The 24,000-nt window shown below is 44.1% G+C and overlaps 1 protein-coding gene and 3 long non-coding RNA genes across 7 annotated transcripts in view; 2 read left to right on the forward strand and 2 right to left on the reverse strand.

Annotated features, from left to right (window-relative positions):
• Positions 1–124, forward strand: part of LOC135098928 (uncharacterized) — an 11,440-nt gene extending 11,316 nt beyond the window's left edge. For both annotated transcript variants that reach the window (XM_064001353.1, XM_064001358.1), the window contains one exon: positions 1–124. This exon is cut by the window's left edge and continues 342 nt beyond it. The gene's annotated coding sequence lies outside the window, so the exon portion shown is untranslated.
• LOC135098937 (uncharacterized) overlaps positions 1–4,254 on the reverse strand; it is a 27,671-nt gene extending 23,417 nt beyond the window's left edge. The window contains exons 1-2 of one of the 2 annotated variants that reach the window (XR_010267508.1): positions 3,777–4,254; positions 3,279–3,675 (exon numbers count right to left, since the gene is read on the reverse strand). This is a non-coding gene — a long non-coding RNA (uncharacterized LOC135098937). The remainder of the gene's footprint in view (positions 1–3,278; positions 3,676–3,776) is intronic. The other variant, XR_010267509.1, reaches the window with a different exon arrangement.
• Positions 4,255–9,496: 5,242 nt separating this feature from the next.
• Positions 9,497–24,000, forward strand: part of LOC135098932 (uncharacterized) — a 44,917-nt gene continuing 30,413 nt past the window's right edge. The window contains exons 1-2 of the long non-coding RNA XR_010267501.1: positions 9,497–9,542; positions 13,117–13,208. This is a non-coding gene — a long non-coding RNA (uncharacterized LOC135098932). The remainder of the gene's footprint in view (positions 9,543–13,116; positions 13,209–24,000) is intronic.
• LOC135098930 (uncharacterized) lies at positions 10,580–20,193 on the reverse strand. 2 transcript variants are annotated; one of them, XR_010267500.1, is made up of 5 exons: positions 19,951–20,193; positions 17,174–17,288; positions 15,374–15,443; positions 15,156–15,239; positions 10,580–14,913 (listed from the first exon to the last, which is right to left on the reverse strand). It is a non-coding gene; the product is annotated as an uncharacterized LOC135098930 (long non-coding RNA). The 2 variants fall into 2 exon arrangements; XR_010267499.1 differs by having other exon boundaries at positions 15,156–15,443.

A 24,000-nucleotide genomic window follows, 5' to 3' on the forward strand; every position in this document is an offset into this window, starting at 1 on the left:
CCGTCGTAGCAAACGGTGTTGTGGTGATTCCTTGCTCGATGGATTCTGTTACTACGAAACCGAGTCTTTTGTATTGATTCGAGTCTGTACTGGTGATAGGCACCAATAAACCTGGTAACTGCTACATTCCTCACCTTCCCCTGGGCTCACTACACAACAGGTGTGGTGTCTTCAAAACGATAAGAGAGGTGTGTTGTATTTCAAGCCATGGGCATCACTTGACAACACAAGAACATGAGGGAAGCTGCAAGAAGCCACCAGGCCAACACGTAATAGTGGCATCATGAAACATATCTATTTGCACCTATCATCCTCACACAGTAATTAATCTAATCTATTTTTGAAGCTCAATAATGACTCAGCACCAACAACTTGACTAGTAAGTCTACTCCATTCACCTACCACTATCTGAGAACCAATTCCCAATTAGAGTGGTAGACTGAGGAACACTGACCCAAGACGTGGCAGCAAAGGTCCTCCGCCTACTTCACTGAACGGGAATGCACGGCAAGTATGATGTTTAACACCATCATTCAAAAGGATGTCAATCATAACTTCAATATTTGATTGCAGGTAAAATTAAAATTGGACACACTGTAGTGAGCGTTTGTTTTCGTGATAATTAGATTTAGTTACTCTGAATCAGTGTCTGACCATGCAGACTTAATTAAACAGAAATATCAAAGGAATTAAAACTGCACATAATTAGGAGAGTATTCTGCTCTTCTTAGGTCACTGAACGTTAGCAATGTAAGGATAATATTATCAGTTTTGCCAATACTATTTTGTGAAGTTTGAACGTAACCACTTCATCACTAATTCATGACATCGTATTAGCTGCATTCCCTCCTTGAAATGACCAGGTATTTTATTTCCTTGACCTGATTCCTGGCGTCCATTTGTAGAAGACTGTCAGATTCACCACTATTATTTGTTAAAGTTGAAACACATCCACTTCATCACTAATTCATAACATCATATCAACTGTGTTCCTCGCGAAGTGCACTCCCTTCTTGAATAACCCATTGTTTCCTTCACCTGACTCCTGGCGGTCATTCATCAGATACTGAGATGAAAACGTTGTGTCAAATTGGCCCACTGCCACGCACACGCTCGCTCATCAATTATCTGCACGTAACGTGACATACACACAAAATAAAAAATAAATAAATAAAAATAAATAAATAAATAAAATAAAATAAATAAGTGAATAAAATAAATAAATAAAAAAAAATGGTGCAAAATTCTACATCTGCCGGAGACTTTTGTGATGACCCGGCATTTCATTTGCTTTCACCACAGTGTAATCCTCTAAAGCAAGCTGCTACGTCACCTTGTTTTCCGCCGCAACCCCCCTCACACCCTCCCCCCCCGAGGCTGGCGTCACGCTGCCTGGTGCTGGGGAGAGTTTATCGTGCAGCAGATGTGAGCACATTCATGAACCTCGTGATGTCTTTTGTCGCGCTGTGATGTAAATCCGGAACATGTTTGCTCGGTGGTCACAAACGAGGGAAAAAAGATTGACCTTTGAGTCCTGTGGTGTCGCTTTCCTCACGGATCGCTGTGGCCACACGTGCTCTCTGTCGCCGCGAGTGCCAGCAGGTGTGTGCAGCAGGTGGGTGTGAGTAGTAGGGAAGGAAGAAGAGGAAGAGCGGGAGTATAAGGAAGAGAGGGACTAGCGTGAGGCGAGGAAGACAGTGAGTGAGGGAGTGGCGGTGATGAGCGAAGGTGACATGCACAAGTGTGAGAGGCGGGTTGACTGAGGACGTTGGTGGCGGCCGCGGCGAGGGAAGGAAAGGAGGGAAGGAGAGACGGGAGTGGGAAAAGTAGGAATAAAAGAGAACGTAAAAGGAGTCACGCAGGAAAGCAAGAAGGAAAGACCGCCGTGGTGTGACAAGAGTAAAAGTGTCAGTAGGTTTGTAGCGAGCAGGGAGGAAAGAAATGTGTGTAGCGTAAAACTGAGCTGCGAAGGAAGAAAGAAGACAGGAAAAGAAAGAATTTGAGATGACTGGGATGAAGTAAAAAAAGGAAGGTAAAAGAACATGGCCAGAGAGGAAGCTGTGAAAGAGGAAGAGGAAAACAATATTATAGTGGAGGAGAGCAGAGTATAGGCGGCGAGGACAGGAAAGTGTGTGAGCGACATTCACACGAGGCTGATCAGGCAGCAGGAGGCGGCGTGAGAGGGAATATAAAAGTGAAGGAAGAATAGTACGAAAAAGTAAATAGGCAGGTTATCAAGCAAGAGGCTGCATGTGACTCGTTACTCCTGAGTGCTTGTGAAATGCTTCCTTATTGTGTTGCCTCGTGGAATACAGCAATTGTTCGCTGATAAAGGAGACCCGAGGCTTGGTTGTATTTCTTGTTTGTCTGGTGGTGTGTTTGTTTTGTCCTTGAGTTAGAAGCGTATTCCCCACCCTCACTCACTCACTCATCCCATTCTTTCTTAACACTTTTCCGTACATCACCAGGCTGCCCATCACTGCCACTGCCCCTCTCATCACGTCCCACCGCCCGCGCCCCCGCGTGCCGTCACTCGAGGAGGCAAGAGGGGGAGGTGGAGGGAGTGTTCTGGACAATCACGTGTTGCCATATTGGAAAAGTTAGTTAAGTGTAGTTAGAGAGCATAACTGGAACATTTCAACCAGATCCTATTGTACTAACAGCCAATCCTCTCTTACCGTCACGGGGGGGAGAGAGAGAGAGAGAGAGAGAGAGAGAGAGAGAGAGAGAGAGAGAGAGAGAGAGAGAGAGAGAGAGAGAGAGAGAGAGACGAGCACATTCTCATTAGTAAAGGGGCCAGAACTTGTTTTTCATTTAAAAGCATTTCTGCACCTCAGTTATAGCCTCTCTCTCTCTCTCTCTCTCTCTCTCTCTCTCTCTCTCTCTCTCTCTCTCTCTCGCTGCCCACCTGCACCCACACAGCCCCGCTTCACCCCGCCACACACCTCCACCCACACAATCCCGCCCCGACTCACTCCGCCGCCCACCTGCACCCACACAGCCCCACCTCGGCCTTCATGATTTGTTATAACCAGTACAAGGTTATTTTCTTTATCCTAACTGTTGCAAATAAAACTCTTAATGGCCGTGTGGAGAGCGTAATGATGAGTGACCCTCCCGCGTCACTCCCCTGCCCTCACTCCTCTCATCACTCTCTCTTCCTGCCTCCCTCCTTCCCCCTCCCTCCCGATCTCCCGCACCATCTCCTACCCCTCCCTCTCAATACCGGCGTGTCATTAGCGGCCTAATGAGCCTTCCCGGCACACGGCAACACTTACCGGCAGCGCGGCAACACTTCCCAGCACACGACAGCACTTCCTGGCAGCAAGGCAGCACGGCAACACTCCCGGCAGCACGGCATTACAGTGCTGCACTGGGATCACGACGATCTCTTTCACTGTGTAATTGGATCACGGCAACAACAACGTAACAGCAGAACATCAGTGACAGGCTTACGGAACGAATTTTATTCACTCACAACACAGTAATTTTGTCACCGCACCTCAGAACTTAGCACAGGTTTTCCTTCCTCGCATCGCCATTTTCGCTCTCCGCGCGTGTCACAGCCATCAGTAGGCCCGTGTTTAGGCAGTAAGTCAAAACCAAGTACCGCGCTCAGCACCAGATCGAGGGACACGCGACGCTTCACCACACCGCCACACGCCATTCACTTCACTGCACCACAAGGAAAATAAGTAGCAGGCAAATCCTGACAGAACCAAACAAAACAACATCAATATTAATAAATCCTATAACATAAACCTTCTCTCCCTCACTGGCTTAGGGACTCCAGTCGCCTATACTCTGAGAGGCTCTCAGCTCACAGCCGTGATCGCGCATGCCCACCACCCGCCACCCTCGCCACCACCGACCCACTCCGTGAACACGAGACACGAGGCGAAGCACCTCCTCTCTAACGACACTGAAGGCCTCCATACTATCCTCATCGACTCGCCAACACTCTGAACGCGCACGGCTTAACCACTAGTGCCGTCTGCCTCTGTACACGCCCTCCACACTGGCCTCCTGTCCCGCGCCAACAATTATAATTATCTCCGCCACCGCCGCCACGTTGCTGCTTCCAAACACCGCTGTCACTAGTCCTTTTATAGTACTAGTCACACACACACACACACACACACCAGGCCTAATGAGCCGTGCAGAGGCGCGTGAAAATATTTAGGTGGAAATAAATCAGAAGGAGGTGGTGGGCGTCTCTGTGCGGCAATGGTGTGACTACGCAACGTGCAGGAGTGGCGGCTGCTGGAGAATGCAGGGAAGTTTTCAAAGGCGACTGGGAACACTTCAACAACGATGACAAAAATATATGAATAAATAAATAAACAAAATATTCACACGTCTGCGAAAGTCAGAACAATTAAATGCTCCGTGGTAAAGTGCTTGTCTCATTGCTTTAAAGTTATCAGTTCGAAACCCGCTTAGATTAAATTGTTCAGAGAGAGAGAGAGAGAGAGAGGGATTGAATACATCTTCAAATGCTTCGCTTCAAGCTTCGAATCATTGCAATATTTTCTTTTTCTTTCTCTATTTTTCTTTTCCCCTGTCAGTATTTCCTCCTAGATCTCAACTGAAGCTTATCGACAAGAACAAATGTCTCCTTCTACAACGTGTTTTAAGTCAACACCTTTTTCCCTTCATTACTATCTATCTACCTATCTAAGAAAAGAAAAAAAAACACCTGCCACGTATATATTGAAGGTAGTGGGAACGCCTGTGTGGTTTTCAATTCATGTGTGTGTTCGTCTTAGTATTAAGTGGAGAGAACAAGCGGAGGAGTCGTCTTGTTATGCTACGTCTTTCTTACATCGTGACGGCCATTCAGTTAGTGGTGGTGGCGGCGGCGGTGGTGGTGGTGGGTAGTAATTGTGGTTGTGGTGGTGGTGGCAGCTGTTGTGGTAGTAGTAGTAGTAGTAGTAGTAATAGTAGTAGTAGTATCTTTGTTGTAATAGTAGTGGTAATAATACTTGTAGTAGTTATGTTGTTGTGGTCGTGGTTATGATTGTAACAGTAGGGGAATAGAAGTAATCATAATAAGTAATAAAAATAATAATAATAATAATAATAATAATAATAATAACAGTATCAGCTTTATTATTGTTGTAATAGTAGCAGCAGTAATGATTGGTGGCTAACAGAAGCCATCAGTCAACACAACGCCCCACACACACACACACACACACACTAACAGAACGCCCGATACCTGGAGAGAATCTGGCGGTGCAGTGAAGCAGGGGCGAGACTGACGTGCCGGAAGGAGAGAGCGCCAATGACATCCTCATTGCCTACACCCTTGACACTAGCGCATCGCCCGGCCGCCCTCTGACCCTCCTGCCTTCTGAACTAAGCCTGGAGTTATAAATTTACGATTTTCCTGCCCTGTTTCTTATTTTGGTAATGAGTGAGGAAATAGAGTTGAATATATGAGTAATTGCGACGTGGAAAGCGTTAAGGGGGACAGCAGAGGGAGAGACAGGGCCGCCATCCCACGTGATTACGGACTGATAAGGATAAGAACACTATCAGACAACAGACCCCAACAGTGATGAGGAGGATGAAGCGGTGACTGCCCAACGCCATGCAACTGCCGCCCCGCCCCGCCCCGCCCTGCCTCGTCTCATTTCTCTCCACAGTCTTATCATTCCACATCATTGTCCACTCCACTCACCCTGCCTACCCGACTGTCTGCCTGTCTCTACACCCAAGCCTTTCTGAAAGCTGACTGGAGGCTGGTGTATTGCTGCTACATTAATCTTAGTCACGGGAGAGAGAGAGAGAGAGAGAGAGAGAGAGAGAGAGAGAGAGAGAGAGAGAGAGAGAGAGAGAGTTTGGCTCAATTCATTTTTACTTATTTTATTTTTAGTGAGTCAAGGCGTCGCAACATTGAGGTCACATGTCACAGGCTAAGGTTACGGGGATGAGTGCTACTTCTCCCGCTGAGATGAGCTAGTATCAAATTTTGAGCTGTTACAGAATTTATTGGGTTAAGGCGTCACAAAAACGGAAGTTATGAGGTGCTTGATATGATTATGAAAGAAAGCGCTGTTGGTCCTTGAGCTTGTATCTCCTTACATGGCAATGGTAATGGCGGCGGCACTTCCAAACTCACTGCCTGTACATGCATATTATCACTACTGTGTATTAATATTACTACTGAATTATACGTTACCATCACTACTACTACTACTACTACTACTACTGCCAAGCGACCTCAACCTCACCTCACCTGACCTATCAACTGTCTGTCTACGGGGAAACACCTGCGCAAACATTACTTTCCTTGTGTATATATTAGTGAACGTACTACAGTCCAACGTGAATTATAAGGACACTAATGTTTCTCTAATCCTGAAATGCCTTTGCGCTGCACTCCGACTGCTTTCAAAGGCTTTAGTTGAAACTACTGGTCTTTAAGGGTTCTTTTTTACGGTTCTAATGATAGATTAGCAAGATTTCTACATTTTTACCGGAGAAACACTCTTGAGAACCCAGCTAATCATCTTTGTGGCCTTGGAAAATAATCGTGATGAGAGCAAAGCGTTTTAGATTACAGCATCTATACTGAAGCTTAATGAGTCACGAGTATGTACACACACACACGCACACACACACACACACGTACGCACACACACACACACACACACACACCAGTTATAGAATTTTGTGACTTGTCTCTGATCGGCACACACACACGCACACACGCACACACACACACACACACACACACACGCACACACACACACACACCAGTTATAGAATTTTGTGACTTGTCTCTGATCGGCACACACACACACACACACACACACACACATCAGTTATAGAATTTTGTGACTTGTCTCTGATCGGCACACACACACGCACACACACACACACACACACACACACCAGTTATAGAATTTTGTGACTTGTCTCTGATCGGCACACACACACACACACACAGGGCAGTGAAGTGAGTGGCAGTGCATTGTTGTCACCACCACACACCACCACCATAATACCACACCACGATACCCTTGGCTCTCCACTTGTTTGTTACCCACCGCACACCACCTACAGGCCCGCCCGCCCATCCATCCACCCGTCTCCTACCCACTAATCCATCCATCCACTACTTACTCAAACACATCCACCCATCCACTCAGTCATTCAGCAATATTCACCAACTCACATCCACCTACCCACAGCCCTAACTCCAACCACCTATCCACCGACTGACACTCACACACCCATCCACTTCTATTACCTCACCCATCCAGCCACCCACTTAACCATGTCCACTCATCCAGGACGCCCTGACCACCCCGAGTCTGCCCAGTCTGTCGGCCAGATACCAAAAGAGCCTGTAGAAGGTTGGGAAGGGCCTGCTGCGTCACCCACGCCTACGCCACACGCTGCCGTAGGACGCGCTTCGCCAGATCCGTGCCATAGGACATCACAAGCAGATGACACCCCTGAAGGCGCTGCGCACGGAGCGATACCGCCTCAGCGCGATTTCCACAGTGGTGCGAGCCACTAACAGTGAGTTCCTCTCTCTACATTAACCTTACGTTTAGGTTTAAGCCTCCCAAATCCCACTGTATATTTTCAGTGTAACAACTGCAATATCAATAACCCGTTTATTACTGTAACATTTTTATTACCCACCGCACACCACCTACAGGCACACCCGCCCAGCCATCCACCAGTCCCCTATCCACTAACTGACCCGGCACCCACCCACACTCACCCACCCCTCATCACACTTCTACCCAGTTAAAAGATTGGGTGTGGATGAAGATCAAGTAAAGATGTCAAAGTGGTCAGTAATTAGGGAAAGGTGTACCAAGTGGCAATCAAAGGCCTAAACACCAGTTATACAGTTTTGTGACTCGTCTCTGATCGGCGCCACAGACACACACACACACACACAGGGCAGTGAAGTGAGTGGGAGTGCATTGTTATCACCACCACACCACACCACCATAATACCACACCATTATATCCTTGGCTCCCCGTGTCGCCCTGCCGAGCCCCGCCAAGCCCTGCCCCGCCCCGCCGCTGCTAAGGTAAGAATTTCCCGTCTATCACCGTCAACATTAACCATAATTTCCATGGTTTTACAGATGTTTCCAGGTGATATTTGGACTAGGGTGTACAGGAGTAATGGAGCAGGAGGAGGTGGAGGGCAGAGAGGAACAGTATGAGAGGGAGGGAAGAGGTGGAGAGGTACGGAGGAGAGACGAAAGAAAAAAAACATTTCCGCCCAAAATCGACATCCTTTTCTTTTTTATTAATAGAGTTGGCATTGTTTTGATATTTGATTTAGTATTATAAAACTATAACAAGGACACCACAAAGATGACGCACCTGAAAGCGCGGCACACACAGCGATACAAACTCAGCAGGATTCCCAGCGTGGTGCGAGGGACTAACAGTTAACTCCCCTCTTAAGATTAACCTTGCGCTTAGGTTTAAGCCTCCCCCAATCCCACTGTATATTTTCAGAGTAACAACTACCATATCATTAAACTGTGCTTTACTATTTTGTTTATCACCCACCGCACACCACCTACAGGCCCACCCGCACATCTATCCACCCGTCTCCTACCCACTAACCCATCCACTACTTACTCAATCGCATCCACCCATCCACTCAGTCATTCACCCATATCCACCAACTCATATCCACATACCCACAGGCGTAACTCCATCTATCCACCGACTGACGCTCACACACACACACATCCACTTCCATTACCTCACCATCCAGCCACCCACTCAACCATATCCAGGACGCCCTGACCACCCTGAGTCTGCCCAGCTTGTCGGCCAGACACCGACAGACCCGGAGAAGTTTGGGAAGGGCCTGCTGCTCCACCTACGCCTACGCCAGATACTGCCGCCCGACGCGCCTCGCTCGGTCCGTTCCACACGAAACCACAACCAGAAGACGCACCTGAAGGCGCCGCACAAAGAGCGATACCGCCTCAGCGCGATGCCCACCACGCTGTGAGTCACTAACAGTTAGTTCCTCTCTCTTACGTTTAGGTTTAAGCCTCCCCAAACCCACTGCATGTTTTCAGTGTAACAACTGCCATACCAATAAGCCGTTTATCATTATAATCTTTTTATTACCCACCACGCACTACCTACAGGCTCACCCACCCATCTACCCATCCGTCTGGTACCCACTAACCCACTTGACACTTACCCACACTCATCCACTCATCATCCCATTTCTACCCAGTTTAAAGTTTAGATGTTGCTGGAGATCAAGTAAAGATGTCTCAGTTTGATTGATAATTCGGGAAAATTGTACCAAGTGGCAGTCAAAGGCCTAAACACCTGTTATACAATTTACATTACTCGTCTCTCATCGGCGCCACAGACACACACACACACACACACAGGGCAGTGAAGTGAGTGGGAGTGCATTGTTATCACCACCACACTACACTATCATAATACCACACCATGATATCCTTGGCTCAGTGTTTCGCCCTGCCGTGCCACGCGAAGCCCTGCCCCACCTCGCCGCTGACAAGGTAAGAATTTCCCGTCTCTCCCCATCAACATTAAGCATAATCTGTAGGGTTTTACAGATGTTTCCAGGTGATATTTAGACTCGGGTGTACAGGAGTAAGAGAGGAGGAGGAGATGGAGGGGAAGAGGAAGAGTGCGAGAGGGAGGAAAGAGGTGGAGAGGTACGGAGGAGAGGCGAAAAAAAAAAAAACATTTCGGAGCAAAATAGACATCGTTTTCTTTTTTTATTAATAGAGTTGGCATTGTTTTGATATTTGATTTAGTATTATAAAACTATAACAAGTTACAATATGCAACAAAATCTGCAGTAGCCGTTGTTGTTGTTTGTGGATAAACATAACACTTTCTGTATTGAATTATTTTTCATTTTTCTTATTAGCACGCCTAGGATTGTTTTAGTATTTAATTTAAGACTTAAAAAATATAAGAAATATATCACCAGTAATGATATCCAATAAAACCTTGTCTAACAGCTCGTATTTTCAAATTTGATGTGGATCAGCTGGCGGATTTAAAACATTATTTCTTTTATAGGGTGAGGAATGTGCGTTTTCTTTACTTATCTGTAAAGTAAAACATTTTTGTATTCAGAATATGTAATATAATCTAGTCTGGCTGTGTTTTACATTTCGATATAATGATTTTTTTGGCCCCGTTTGTAAAATTTCGTGGAAGTTTTCTGGAGTTTTCATTATTATTACTGAGTTCGGTAATCGTCTTATATTCTGGGTATTCGTTAAAATATGTTAGCTGAAAAAATATCATTAATTGCGAAAAGAGAGAGAGAGAGAGAGAGAGAGAGAGAGAGAGAGAGAGAGAGAGAGAGAGAGAGAGAGAGAGAGAGAGAGAGAGAGAGAGAATAGAGGAAAACCTAAAGACCAAAACACAATTATATAATTACATATCAATTACTAACGAAATGACAACAATAATAACGATAATAGTAATAATAATAATAACAATAATAATGATAATAATAATAATAATAATAATAATATTAATAATAAATAATAATACTACTAAGTTAAGGTAATTCAGTATAATTTAAAAAAAAAAGGTAGTCGTAGAACACACAAGGGAGAATAATATTCTAGATTTAATTCTTACTAACAGGGAGGAAGCAGCCACGCAGGTAGAGGTTGGAGGACAGCTAGGTAACAGTGACCATAGGGAAATTAGGTACAATTTAGAATGGGAAGAAACTTTTAGAAGCAAAAACACTAGTAAAATACCTGACTTTAGGAGAGCAGATTTTGAAGAATTAAAAAGGTACCTCCAAGGAGTGGACTGGCAAATTATGCAGGGTGAGGTCAGGTCAGGGACGGAGTTCAGAGAGATAAGGCAGGATGAGAGAGGTGAGGTGAGGCGTGAGGGTGTAGGACAAGAGGAGGGAAGATGTGTCCGGAAGGGAGGAGGAAAGAGGAAGTGGGAGTGTGAGTGTGTTGGAATGTCAGGTCATGGTGAAATGAGAGAGGTGAGGTCAAGGCGAGTAGAGGAGGGAGTGGAGAGGATGGTAGGGGCCGAGATGAGGGGATTAGGTGAAGTAAATGTAGATGAATTGTATAAATATTTTGTAAAGTTCATACAGGTCAGTTAGCAAATATCTCGTATTGAGCAGTAAGATCACAGAAAAATTACCCTAAATGGATGACTGCTGGGTAAAACATTATATAGGGCGGAAGAGAAGTACATATATATATATAAGAAATTAAGGTCAGGTGATGAAGTTTTAAGGTCACAATATAATGGATTAGTTAGAACAGTCAGGAAGTTAACGAGGAAAGCAAAGGGCAATTATGAATTAAAGGTATCCAGGCGAAGACGGACCAGGACGAAAAATAAGGATACTATAGGTCCATTAAAGGCAGCAGATGGGGAGCTGGTTAGTTCTGGGGAGGAGATTAGTAAGATTCTGAATGAGTATTTTTTAACTGTCTTCACGCAGGAAAACATGCAGGATATGCCAGATAGTGAACAGGTGTTTAGAGCAGACGAGAATGAGAAGCTGACATATTTCCATAACTGAGGAGATAGTGGACCAGGAGATAGATAGGCTAAAAAAGTTCAAGTCACCAGGACCTGATGAAATATATCCCAGAGTACTTAAGGAATGCAAAGAGATTACTTTATTAGTGAGCCGTTAGTTTCTGTCTTTAGGAAATCACTTGAGTCGGGTGAGGTACCAGTAATGTGAAGGCAGGCTAATGTAGTACCCATCTCTAAGGAAGGAGATAAAACCTTAACTTCAGTTGTAGGTAAGATATTAGAGTCAATAATAGCAAGGAACATTAGGGAACATTTAGACAAACATGACTTGATAAATCAGTCACAGCATGGCTTCACGAAGGGGGAAGTCTTACCTGACAAACTTGTCAAGTTTTTACAGTAGGGTGTAGGAGGCAGCAGATAATGTTAATGGTTATGACATCTTATATCTGGACTTTAGTAAAGCCTTTGATAAGGTACCCCATCAGAGGCTCCTGAGAGAGGTTAGGGCACACGGGATGGATGGGGGGAGGGTGATAGGCTGGATAAGGTCATGGCTAAGCGACAGGCGACAAAGAGTTGTTTGTAATAAACGGCTCTAAATCCGAGTGGGGTGCCACAGGGATCATCAGTATTAGGGCCATTGTTCTTTTTAATATAGTATACATCAATGACTTGGATAGTGGAATTAGTAGTGATGTTAGTAAATTTGCGGATGACACAGATAGGCAAGATTAGGTCAGAATCGGATGCCATCGCCTTGCAGGCAGATTTGGATAAGATTTAGGAGTTATATAGCTCTGAACTCCGTCTTGAGAAACAGGTGAAATAGGGTACTAGGATTCATTTTTAGGAGTGTTAAAAGTAGAAGGCCGGAAGTGATATTAAAGTTTTATACTTGGCGCTCGCTGGTCAGACCTCATGTAGACTACGCTGTGATATAGGTCTCTATTAGATATATAGATCAGTACAGAGGAGAATGACTAAAAGGATACAGGGGATGAGGAGTATTCCTTACGAGGCGAGATTGAAGCTGTGTTAAATTTACATTCTTTAGAAAGATGTATTTTATATAGATCAGTACAGAGGAGAATGACTAAAAGGATACAGGGGATGAGGAGTATTCCTTACGAGGCGAGATTGAAGCTGTTAAATTTACATTCTTTAGAAAGATGTTATTTTAAGAGGGGACCTGATACTTTTATTAAAAAGTCAGTCTTTTTAAGTGGTATAAGCAAAATTGTTAGGATCAGCAACCAGGGTAGAGAACAAGAAATAATGGGTTCAAGCTTGAAAAATTTAGGTTTAGGTTTGGTTCTCAGAGTGGTAGATGAGTGGAACGGACTCGGTAAATCAAGTTTAACAACGTTAGTGCTAGGACACTAGAGAGCTTTAAGAGAAGATTAGACAGATTTATGGATGGATAGGGATAATAAATAGAAAATAGGTAGGTATATTTCATATAGGGACTGCCACGTGTAAGCCTGGTCGCTTCTTGCAGCTTCCCTTATTTCTTATGTTCTTATGTGTGTAGTCATGCACGTGGAGGCATCCCACTCACTCACTCTGCTTCTTTCCACTTTGACCAAGAACGGTCTGAAGCAATCCACTCCAGCTGACGAGAATGGTGCCAGCATGGGGGTTACTCTCGGTCCTCAGGCAGGTGGTGTGTGTGGAATCCAGTAAGTGTGACGTAACATGCTCCCATCCTGCGTGAACTGTTAAGTAAGTCCTCATGCACTCTTGTAGAATCAATTTTGTGATATGATGATCTCTCTCCGTATGAGCATGGAAATGGGATACCGACTTGTAGCAGGCAACGGTGCGTGGTCCAGCCGTCCACATGGAGTATAAAATCCACCCTCACCCATGAAGGGGTTCCACTCGACAGATGGAATGTTTCCTCTGTAGTTTTTTTTTCTTTGACTTTGACTTTAGGATGTTCATCTCCTCTTTGGACGTTGTGGTTTGAACAACTCTTAATATCACCATCTCAGCCTGTTTGATCTGAAATGATGCAGTTGGTAAGTGATAAAACATCTCCCATGTCCTCCCGCCTGTAGCATCGGGGAACTTGAAAGACCGTCAGTCCTGGTAACTCCTCCAGCCAAGCCAACCAACTAGGACCTGTGGTGATTTAGGAGGGGGTCATCCATCCTTCCTTATCGGCTGCACTCGTCCTGAAAGATCTTCGCCTTCGCCTTAATTGATTATCGCCTTCGCCTTAATCATTACAGGACTGACCAGTCCAAGAGGGTCATGAACGGAGCTGCTCACCCTCAGTACTCCCCTCACAGCTAGTTGATTGACTGATCCCTTTCCAGATCCCGTTTTGTAGCCAGTGCGTCCTTACTCAGATCTATTCTTATTCCTGTCTCTCTCTGTAGGACACAGTACTGTACTATGTCTCCTTATGGTTACTACTAACCCACTTAGCAGAAATCCTCTCTTTGTGAGCCGAAGATCGCGAGTAAATCTGGAGGCCTTTTCGGTGGAGGGTACTGAAAGAAGTAAGTTGTCTACGTACAAGCCCCTCCATGTTCAGTAACTACTAGCTATGCGATATTCTTCCTCACAGTCGGTCAAAGTTCGTTGCAATGAGTAAGCAGCACAGGAGGGACTCCATACACACCCGAAAAGACATACCCGTCATTCGGTAGGCGCGCCGTACCCTCCTTAGGTTCCCATCTTTCCACCAAAGGAATCTCTTAAGGAGTCTCGGTGAAGAGGGGTGACGTCACGCCAGCTTGATGAGAAACATTGCCTTCACATCAGCCATCGCGGCAATCCGTTCACTTCGGAAACGCAGAAGGGCACCCACCAGTTTGCTCTTTAGGTCAGGAACCTGCATCACTCAGTCTTTGAGGGAAACGTTGTTGTACTTCGCTGCGCAAACAAAGCCTTCACTTTCTCAGGTTTGTTTGGGTTCATGAGTGGATGGTGAGGCAGGCACCAGGTTACTCCTCGTGGTCCTTCACGTTCAGACGCTGGCATCGCTCTTTAACAGCAATTGTTCTCTCTCTCCTGCATATCGTCGTCTGAAGTCCGAATCCCTAGCGAGGCGTCGTCTGTCCCTTCAAGCGTTTCTGCGCCATCTCGTTGTTGTTGTTTGGCAGATCCGGTTCTTCATCTCAAAATGGTGTGGGTAATTCGTAATGGCCGGCTACCGCTCTGGTGGTAGATGTCCATAGTTGCAACACTTACTTGTCTTCCAGCAACATGCGAGTTCTCACCCGCTGAATGCCACGTGCCTCTTCACCCTCCCAGAGTTTTCGTACTAAAGACATCGCCGGGCATTCGCGGGCTATCCCCATACTTGCGTCTTGGCTCCCTGATTCTGCTCGGTGCTTACAACCACTCCGTAGGGTTGGAGACACGAGATGGTATCTGGGAAGCGTGAGAGCAGCGAATAACTGAGAATTCGCGAGGAGAATTTTGTGAAGAATTAATTACTACTGTAAATTACGCACGAAATAAAACTCCACCTCACTTCATATTATGGTTTTCACATTAAAGGCAACTTGAACTTAACCTGTTGCCCCTGCCCATTACCCTGCTATAATATTACGTTGCATACTACAAAGTTTTCAAGCTGAACTAACAAACCCATACTACTTATCCATACATACACTCTTGGTTTCTCCATCCGTTTGCTGATCAGCCCCGTCCTCTTTGCCTCTTCAGTCCCTACTTGTTAGTAAAGGAGGCGGCTTCTGATAAAGTGGTGAAGGTTAAACGTTTAAGATGGCAACCCACGAGGACGACACGGTGCGAACGTTGAAGACTGCTCGTCAGCAACATATTGAGCAATTAATTAATTATTTTCATCCACCTCAAACGTTCGCACCTTCCTGTCGTCCTCGCGGATTGCTTCTGTTTGCCGCAGAAGCAAGCGTCCCTCCTTCACCTCGCTAGGACTGAGAAAATAAGAGAGGACGGCTGGTCAGCAAACATTAACATGGAACGCGGCGTCCGCCGCTCTTCACCCAGGTTGCTCAGACAGACAGCGGAGGGGGACTGGAAGGGCAGCCCTCCCTCTCTCTCTCTCTCTCTCTCTCTCTCTCTCAGTATTGTCGATTCTCTGCTTCACCTTCCATCCTCTGTACAGAGCACTTACACCGTCATTCTTTTCTCTCTCCCTCTTCTCCTCCCCTGGGACCTAGTCTGTCCTCTCAAACAGTGTTTACGAACCACAGCCGCTTGCTTACCAAAGACTTACTTAAAATCGATTTCTTTCCCCACCTCTTTCCCTATCATTGCTAGTTTTCTCAGCCTAACATGACTTGTTACCCAGCCAGGCCGCTAACCAAAGACTTATTTAATCGACAATACCGAGAGAGAGAGAGAGAGAGAGAGAGAGAGAGAGAGAGAGAGAGAGAGAGAGAGAGAGAGAGACTGCAGTGATAAGAATTTTGAAAATTTGTTTTTTCATTACGTAAAAATTATCATTCGATACTCTGAATTGAGTGAAAGAACGAAGGTCACAACTCAGAGTAAAGAAAATTTAAATTACCAATAACGGTAATATGTGAAACTCAGTAAATGAGAAAGGAGACAGGGTTGCAAGGAAGCAATGGGAGGGAACCGAAGCCCATATTGCCCTAAAGAAAAATAGGCTGTCAGTACACATCACTTCCCATCATTAATCATCATTCCCTCACAACACGTCATATCCATTACTCCCATCACTAATCATCACGCCATTATCCAACCTCCCGTGACCTCCATCACTCCAGCACCCATCATTGACAATCACATCACCTCTGCTCCTCCACCACTGTCACTCTCACACCCCCCGCCACCTCCACCACCATGCGTCAACCTTTTCTTCACTCACTGAATAATATCACCACCATCCTCATCTATCGCCACCTTTCTCTCCTCATCATCACAAGTCATTCACATTATTACCTTTACCGCATGTACAGGAAGCTTCAGACTTCCAACCAATCACATTTACGCCTCCTAATAAACTTGGAGTTGACATGGTAAGAAGCTAGAAATATTGGTGGAAATAGAGGTAAAGAAAGTGCGTTTCATTTTGAAGCCGACTGTACCTTGTGTGTATCACTGTACCATTCATTATCTCTCACTACCTTTGTGTAACCACCACCACATCAAGAAAACATTTCACCACTGCAGCCTGACATCACTACCACACCACACCATAATGTAACTAATGATCAGCAATATTTGTGGCTAAAACTGTAGGTTAATAATACTCAGCTCTCCTTACTACCAAGGGACAGAACACCATCCAGTAGATATTCCTAATCCTAAATGACAGCTGCTAGAAAAGAGCCGTAGTGTGTGAGGAAATTAACATGATTATCGGAGCGAAAAAAAAAAAAAAAAAAAAAACAGAGAAAAAGAAGACAGCAATAAGTCAATGAAAAAGGTAAAAAAAAAAAAAAAAAGTAAAACACAGTACACAGGTGAAAGTTAACTGAAAGATACCACGGCAAGGATGGAGATGGGGGGTGGTAGACTTGCAAGGGGAGAGAATAATAAATCTAGGCACAGGAATAGGGAAAGATTATATATAATGTCCACGGTTTTGCTGAAAATTGTCATTCTTTCGGAAAATTGCGATTATTTTTTCAAAAAACATCGCTTGCGGAATAACGAATGAACTGGTACACATCACCTGTTACAGGATAAAAGACAGCAGCAGCAGTTGTGGCTGTAGGGTGCCAGGGTGCCATGACAGCGACGCATGTGGGAATGCAACGGCGAGGACTGCAATGAAGTTCGACAGGTAACTGAAAAAAAATGGAACGTCAAAAGAGAAAACCAAAAATAGTAGAAAACAATAAGCAAATACACAATACTCGTCAAACACACACACACACACACACACACACACACACACACACACACATTATTCTATCAGCATCTTGTCCTCTCTTCAAAGCCTTAAAAATTAAAACAACCTGGAGTGAAAAGAGAAGGGAAAATGGAGAAAAAGGTTGAAAAAAACATGAAAGTCTGGTTGGAATCTGAAACCGAACAAAAAATGTACAAGAAATTTACACAAACATAAAATGCATAAATATGAAGGCTTTTAAATGTTTGTAAAGTTACAGTAACTCAAAAGAAAAGTGAGAGAGAGAGAGAGAAAGAGAGAGAGAGAGGGGGGGAGATGGCAGCCTAAACGAGCGGTGAAGAATACGGGAAAAAGAGAAAGCTTTGCCTTGAAACTCAGCAATGAAGTTGCCGGCAGCACCAACAGCAGCCGTGGTGGCGAGGCGGCGGCGTGTGACGGAGAGCAAGACAAGTACCGTCAAGACGAAGAAAGAATGAGGAAGTAAGTGAAGACAATACGTTTACGTGCAAGAAGCAAGAATCCCTAAAGGAGGACAGTAAAAAGGAGGATGTGGATGACAGGATGACCTTCAGACTGCTACATGACTATACCACCCACAGGCACGCATGTACACTAACTATCCTTTCTTAATTAAATATTGTTCTCTCGGTATCCTGCTCTCTCGCTTCAAACCTTTAAAAGATTAATCAGCAAAAACGAAAACCGAGAAAGAAAATGGAGAAAAAAATGGAGAGAAAGAATGTGAGAGAAAAGTTTCATCAGAATCTGATTCCGAAAAAAAAAAAAAAAAAAAAAACATACGGAGAGATCATATTACAAAACATTCTACAAGAGTGCATGAGAACTTGACAGTTGACACAACAGGATGGGAGCATGTTACGTCACAATTAATGGATTCCTCCAAACTGTCGCAACAACAGGACTCAACTACACCGACAAACACACCTGCCTAAGGACCGAGTAACCCGCTTCAAACCTTTAAAAGATTAATCAGCAAAAACGAAAACCGAGAAAGAAAATGGAGAAAAAAATGGAGAGAAAGAATGTGAGAGAAAAGTTTCATCAGAATCTGATTCCGAAAAAAAAAAAAAAAAAAAAAAACATACGGAGAGATCATATTACAAAACATTCTACAAGAGTGCATGAGAACTTGACAGTTGACACAACAGGATGGGAGCATGTTACGTCACAATTAATGGATTCCTCCAAACTGTCGCAACAACAGGACTCAACTACACCGACAAACACACCTGCCTAAGGACCGAGTAACCCCCATGCTGGCACCATTCTCGTCAACTGGAGTGGATTACTTCAGACCGTTCTTGGTCAAAGTGGAAAGAAGCAGAGTGAAGTGTTGGGGATGCCTCCACGCGCATGGCTATGCGAACGGAGCTCGACTAGATTTGCCATTATTTACCATTGACTTGTTAGTACAGACAACGGAACGAACATGGCTGGAGCGGAAAAGGAACTGAAGACGTCCATGCAACGATGAATGAGAGAGAGAGAGAGAGAGAGAGAGAGAGAGAGAGAGAGAGAGAGAGAGAGAGAGAGAGAGAGAGAGAGAGAGAGAGAGAGAGAGAGAGAGAAAATTTGGAATGCATGTCTTGAAACTCACCAATAAATAAAGCTGACGGGGAGAGGTGGCGGCGAGTGACGAGGGGCAGGACAAGGACTACCAAGACAAAAGAGAAAGGAATGATGAAGTAGTAAAAGAAAAAGAATGAGGAAGTAGTATGTGAGGCATCGTCCCTAGCTATCGCCTGACAAGCCAATTTTCGCTTTGCACTCCGATGCCAAGGATTCTTAACTTTTTCACTGCTATTTGGCACACTGAGACATCTCTTCTTGTTTGACAGCCGCCTCCAAACATTATACTGGGTAGAAATTACAGAACATACTCTTTAATCCCCTCGTTTCTTGTACACGCTCACAGATATTTCATACATTGTTTCTAGTGCTGTGAATTGTTGTATGTTGCAGTGAAAATTAATTAATAACCGAGCAGTTACTGATCTCCCTGAGCATACATATAGAGGTGATCATGAAGAGGGAGCAGATATATTCTCCCTGACCCCCCTCCTACATGAAAAACAGGATTAGATGAGTGGTTTAAGAAAATTCCCAGGCTTACTCACTGATCGGGATGCCATGAACTCTACGCTTTTCCTGAGGTGTATACATATATAGCTCGCTTTGGTCTAACACGTGATCTCCAAGACCGTGGTGGTGAACATTACACGCAGATATTGTTTTCTCGGTATCTTGCTCTCCTGCTTTAACGCTTTAGAATTTATTCAAGAAAAATAAATGGAAGCTGAGAGAAAGGAAATGGGGACAAGAAAAGCATGAGAAAAAAATCACGTAAATAAACGATATTTTTAGATAATTTATTCCAAAACAAGAGAGAGAGAGAGAGAGAGAGAGAGAGAGAGAGAGAGAGAGAGAGAGAGAGAGAGAGAGAGAGAGAGAGAGAGTGGTGAAAGTGTGGTGAAAAGAAAGAGAAAGGGGAAGGGAAAGACGACAGCCTAAACGAGCGGTGAGGAATACAGGAGAAAAAGAGGGGGAAAAAAAACCCTTTGGGACGCAAGGCTCACCAATAAAGTTGACGCAGCATCAACAGGGAAGGTGGTGGCGTGTGGTGAGGTGGCGAGGAGCTGGACGAGGACCATCACGACTGAAAAGCAAAAGGATGAAGAAGTAAAAGGAGACGACGATATGTGTAAGTTCATGCAGAAAAGGAAGCAGAAAACTCAGGGACAAGAAAAGGTGGAGGCTGACAAAGAGGACGTGGATAACAAGAGAAAATGTTAAGACTGCAACGACGCGCTCCCCGTCACCCACCACCTTCCCACCCTCCTACACACACACACACACACACACACACACAACCACATTCCTTCACTAAATACTGTCCCCACCCCACCACACACAAGTCTTCTGTCCACTAGCCAGAACACACACACACACACACACACACACACACATTTCTTCTCACCACTGCAACGCACGCAAGCATACGACTCACAAACCGAGTCTCTTGAAACTAGAAGTGCAGCAGGAATAAAAGCGGAAGACGAGAATAACAAAGCGTTGAGGAATGGAAAGATGAACAGGCAATCTGTAAAGGGGGAGAAAGCAACATTAACAAAGATTTACTGAATCTCTAAAGTTTGCCTCCAGTGACTTACGGTGAAATTAGGAACTTTTGTGTGTGCTTTCGAACACTCACCCACTTTCCAATTGGTCTTAAAATCATGGTTTCCAGGAAAATCTATGAAAAATGTATATAGTGCAAGAATTTAAAAATATCAACAGAAATCAACGGACTGTTCCATTGCCTTAGAATACAAGATGAACAAGACAACAACACAAGTGCAGAGGCAACCGAGAAATTGTGGCTGGATGGTTGAAGTGCATAAAAGAAGGGAACAAACGAATGAGGACAGCAGTTTACACGAGGAAAGAGAATGAAACACGAACAAGGAGCGAGAGAAGGATGAAGCGCATCAAGTGTTAACCAAACAAAACTTAATATCACGTAAAGTTTATAATCTCTTAAAATCCTGTTTCTTAAGAACCGCTGATAACACTAAACAATATATACACGAGCGAGCAAATGTGGCTATTGAATTTTAATACAACTTGCGATGAGAGCTGTAAAACTCATCCCCGACACACACACACACAAAATAAATAAATAAATAAAATAAAATAAATAATAATAATAATAATAATAAAATAAAAATAATATATGTAGATAAATAAATATGCAAATAATATATGTAGATAAATAAATATGCAAACTATTTAATAATAAAACAGCGAGGTCACAACCCCTCGGGTTACATCCCGTACCTACTTGCTGCTAGGTGAACAGGGACTACACATTAAGAGGCTCGCCCATTTGCCTCGTCGCTCCCGGGATTCGAACCCAGGCCTTCTTCGTTGTGAGCCGAGCGTGCTAACAACCACTACACTACGCGGCGTGTGTGTGTGTGTGTGTGTGTGTGATACAAGGAAGAATAGAAAAATACGAGAAAAATTAAGAAAATCCAAATAAAATGTGGAAGAGGAAAATACACACGTACAAACACACAAAATAAACAAAATAGAATAAGAAATAATAATGTGAATAAAAAGCACGAGAAAAGAAAAGAGAAAACAGACAAAATATTGCAACGAAGGAAAAAAAAAAGTCACCGTACAAGAGCGAGTAGCAGTACACTAGGCGGAGGAAGAGAAAGGGGAAGAACAGAAAACGGGAAGGAGAGGGATACTGCAGAAACCCGCTCGCCACACCACACGTCGTCGTCGTCGTCGTCGTCGTCGTCGCCGCCGCCGCTCACCACAGCCACACGCACTGCCAACTTTCATGTCTCCTTGTTCCGGTTTCCTGTTACAAACCAAAGAAATTTGTGTAATCTATTGCTTAATTTTCTGTGTTAACAAGAACTATACCAAATGTTTGAATAAGGATCGCAAGAGTTGAAGCTCCTATTATTATATTTGGTAAACAGGTGGTATACGTATCACAACCATCTAAAAGCGTTCATTCGTTATTGTTGTTGTTCCGTAATCCTCGTCAATAACAAATAACTGACTGCCTAATTATTTCAAGAACTTGAAAACTTGCACTGAGGCAGCAATGGAGTAAATATACTAGCAGCTTTTGGAAGTGAAAAGAAATTACAAAGATCTGTATAATTTATCACACGCACGAGTAAGCGATAACAGAAAATTGAAAGGGAATCGACGAGAGGCAGACGCTGACAGAGAAAGAAAGACAGACAAGAGATAAAGATAAACAGAAAGGGGCGAGGCACAGACAGACAGACGGACAGACAGAGAAGGTGGCGGCGGATGAAAAAAAAAAAAAAAGGAAGGCGCAAAGGTGGGGATCATAACAGAGGGTTAGTTAAAGAAAGAAAAGAGGGAAAGGGAAAGAGAAACATTCAGGGCAGAAGTTGGAAGCGCGAAGAGGATGATGAAAAACATATCAGCGAGACGCACGTCGCGTATATTGCCAGTATTCAAGGAAGTTTTAACATTAACAAGCATCACGTTAATTATAATATTTTAAACCATGAATCACCAGAAGGACGATTTACGATTAATTCCGAAACAGTTGGGAGGCAATTCTAGGAGGAAGGGAGGGAGGGAGGGAAACGAGGAGGGGGACGAGGAGGTGGAGGGACGAGGAGAGAAAGTAAGGAAGTAGAAGAGGAGGATGGGGATGGAGGCGTGGAGAAAAGGAAGTAACTAGTTAACGAGTAAAGGAGGAAACACATGAATCAGGGGGAAACGAGGGACCGAATGACCCTTGAAGAGCTTGTATCCTGTAATAATAATAATAATAATAATAATAATAATAATAATAATAATAATAATAATAATAATAATAATTAGTAGTAGTAGTAGTAGTAGTAGTAGTAGTAGTAGTAGTAGTAATACCAGCTAATACCACCAAATTACCATGAAAAGAAGCGATAATGAAGCCCAGTACATCTAACTTAGCCATCTAACATTCCCTTACTCCCCTCCCCAGCCTCTCCTCCTTCCACGATGCACAACTCTCCATCCACCAGTGAAGGAAATAAATCTCTGAAGAGGGAGGGAGGAAAGGAGAGAGAGAAGTGGTAGACAGGAGACAGCAAACGAACAAGAGAACGAAATTTATCATCTTGACGTTTAGAGCGGAGGGAGGGAGAAGGAAAACGGTGGAATGCTGCAAGAAACGAACTGACAGGCAAAGAAAGAACAGTGGAGGAGGAGGAAGGAGAGAGGAAAGCAGCAAGAAGTAACAGAGGCCAGCAGGGGGTAGAGTCTGAGGAAGGAGGCACGGGTGGAGGCAGGGAAGGTGGCAGGGGGCAGGATGGAAAGAAGATGAAGGGTAATAATTGTAAACCTATTGGAAAAATTATCAATGTTCACGTGATACTGGGAATACTACCAAATATTTTAAAATCTCACTACTGATGCAGGAACAAATTAACTTGAGAAGAGGCAAGAGGGAAGATAGAGAAGTACATAAAGGAGTGGGAGGGTGCAAAACGAGGAACGAGCGAAGGATGGAGGAAGAGAACAAGTAAACAGTGAGGGAGGAGGAGAAAATGCCAACGAGTGGAGAAGCGAGGGAGAAAACAAGTAAACTGGTGATGATGGAGGGACGTAAAGAGTCTGAGTACCATTACCAACATTTAAAAAAATAAAATAGATATACGTGTATCTTTGAAATATGAAAATAAAACTTACCCATAAAAATCATGAAAACTACATAAAAACTGTTTAAGAACTACATCCAACTTGGAAATATGAAACAAAAACTTATCAAACTTATCTATAAACATCATGAAAACTAACACACACACACACACACACACACACACACACACACGCTTGCAACGAGATAAGCAAACTTCCACTGTTTAATACAAGGCTTGAAACTCACCTGAACAAGACGTTGCAATGACACCGGATCGACAGTGACAGTGTGGCGTGTGTGTGTCCTTGTTCGTGTGGAGAGGAGTGGTGGAGGACAAGATAAAAGATGAGAACGAGGAGAAAGAAAACTAAAATCGAGAAGCGTTGAATCAGCAGAAAAAGGAAGAGGAATGTGAGCCCCATCTGCAGATGTAAGGTGAGGA

This window comes from Scylla paramamosain, unplaced genomic scaffold (assembly GCF_035594125.1).
Source record: "Scylla paramamosain isolate STU-SP2022 unplaced genomic scaffold, ASM3559412v1 Contig93, whole genome shotgun sequence".
NCBI classification, from domain to species: domain Eukaryota; kingdom Metazoa; phylum Arthropoda; class Malacostraca; order Decapoda; family Portunidae; genus Scylla; species Scylla paramamosain.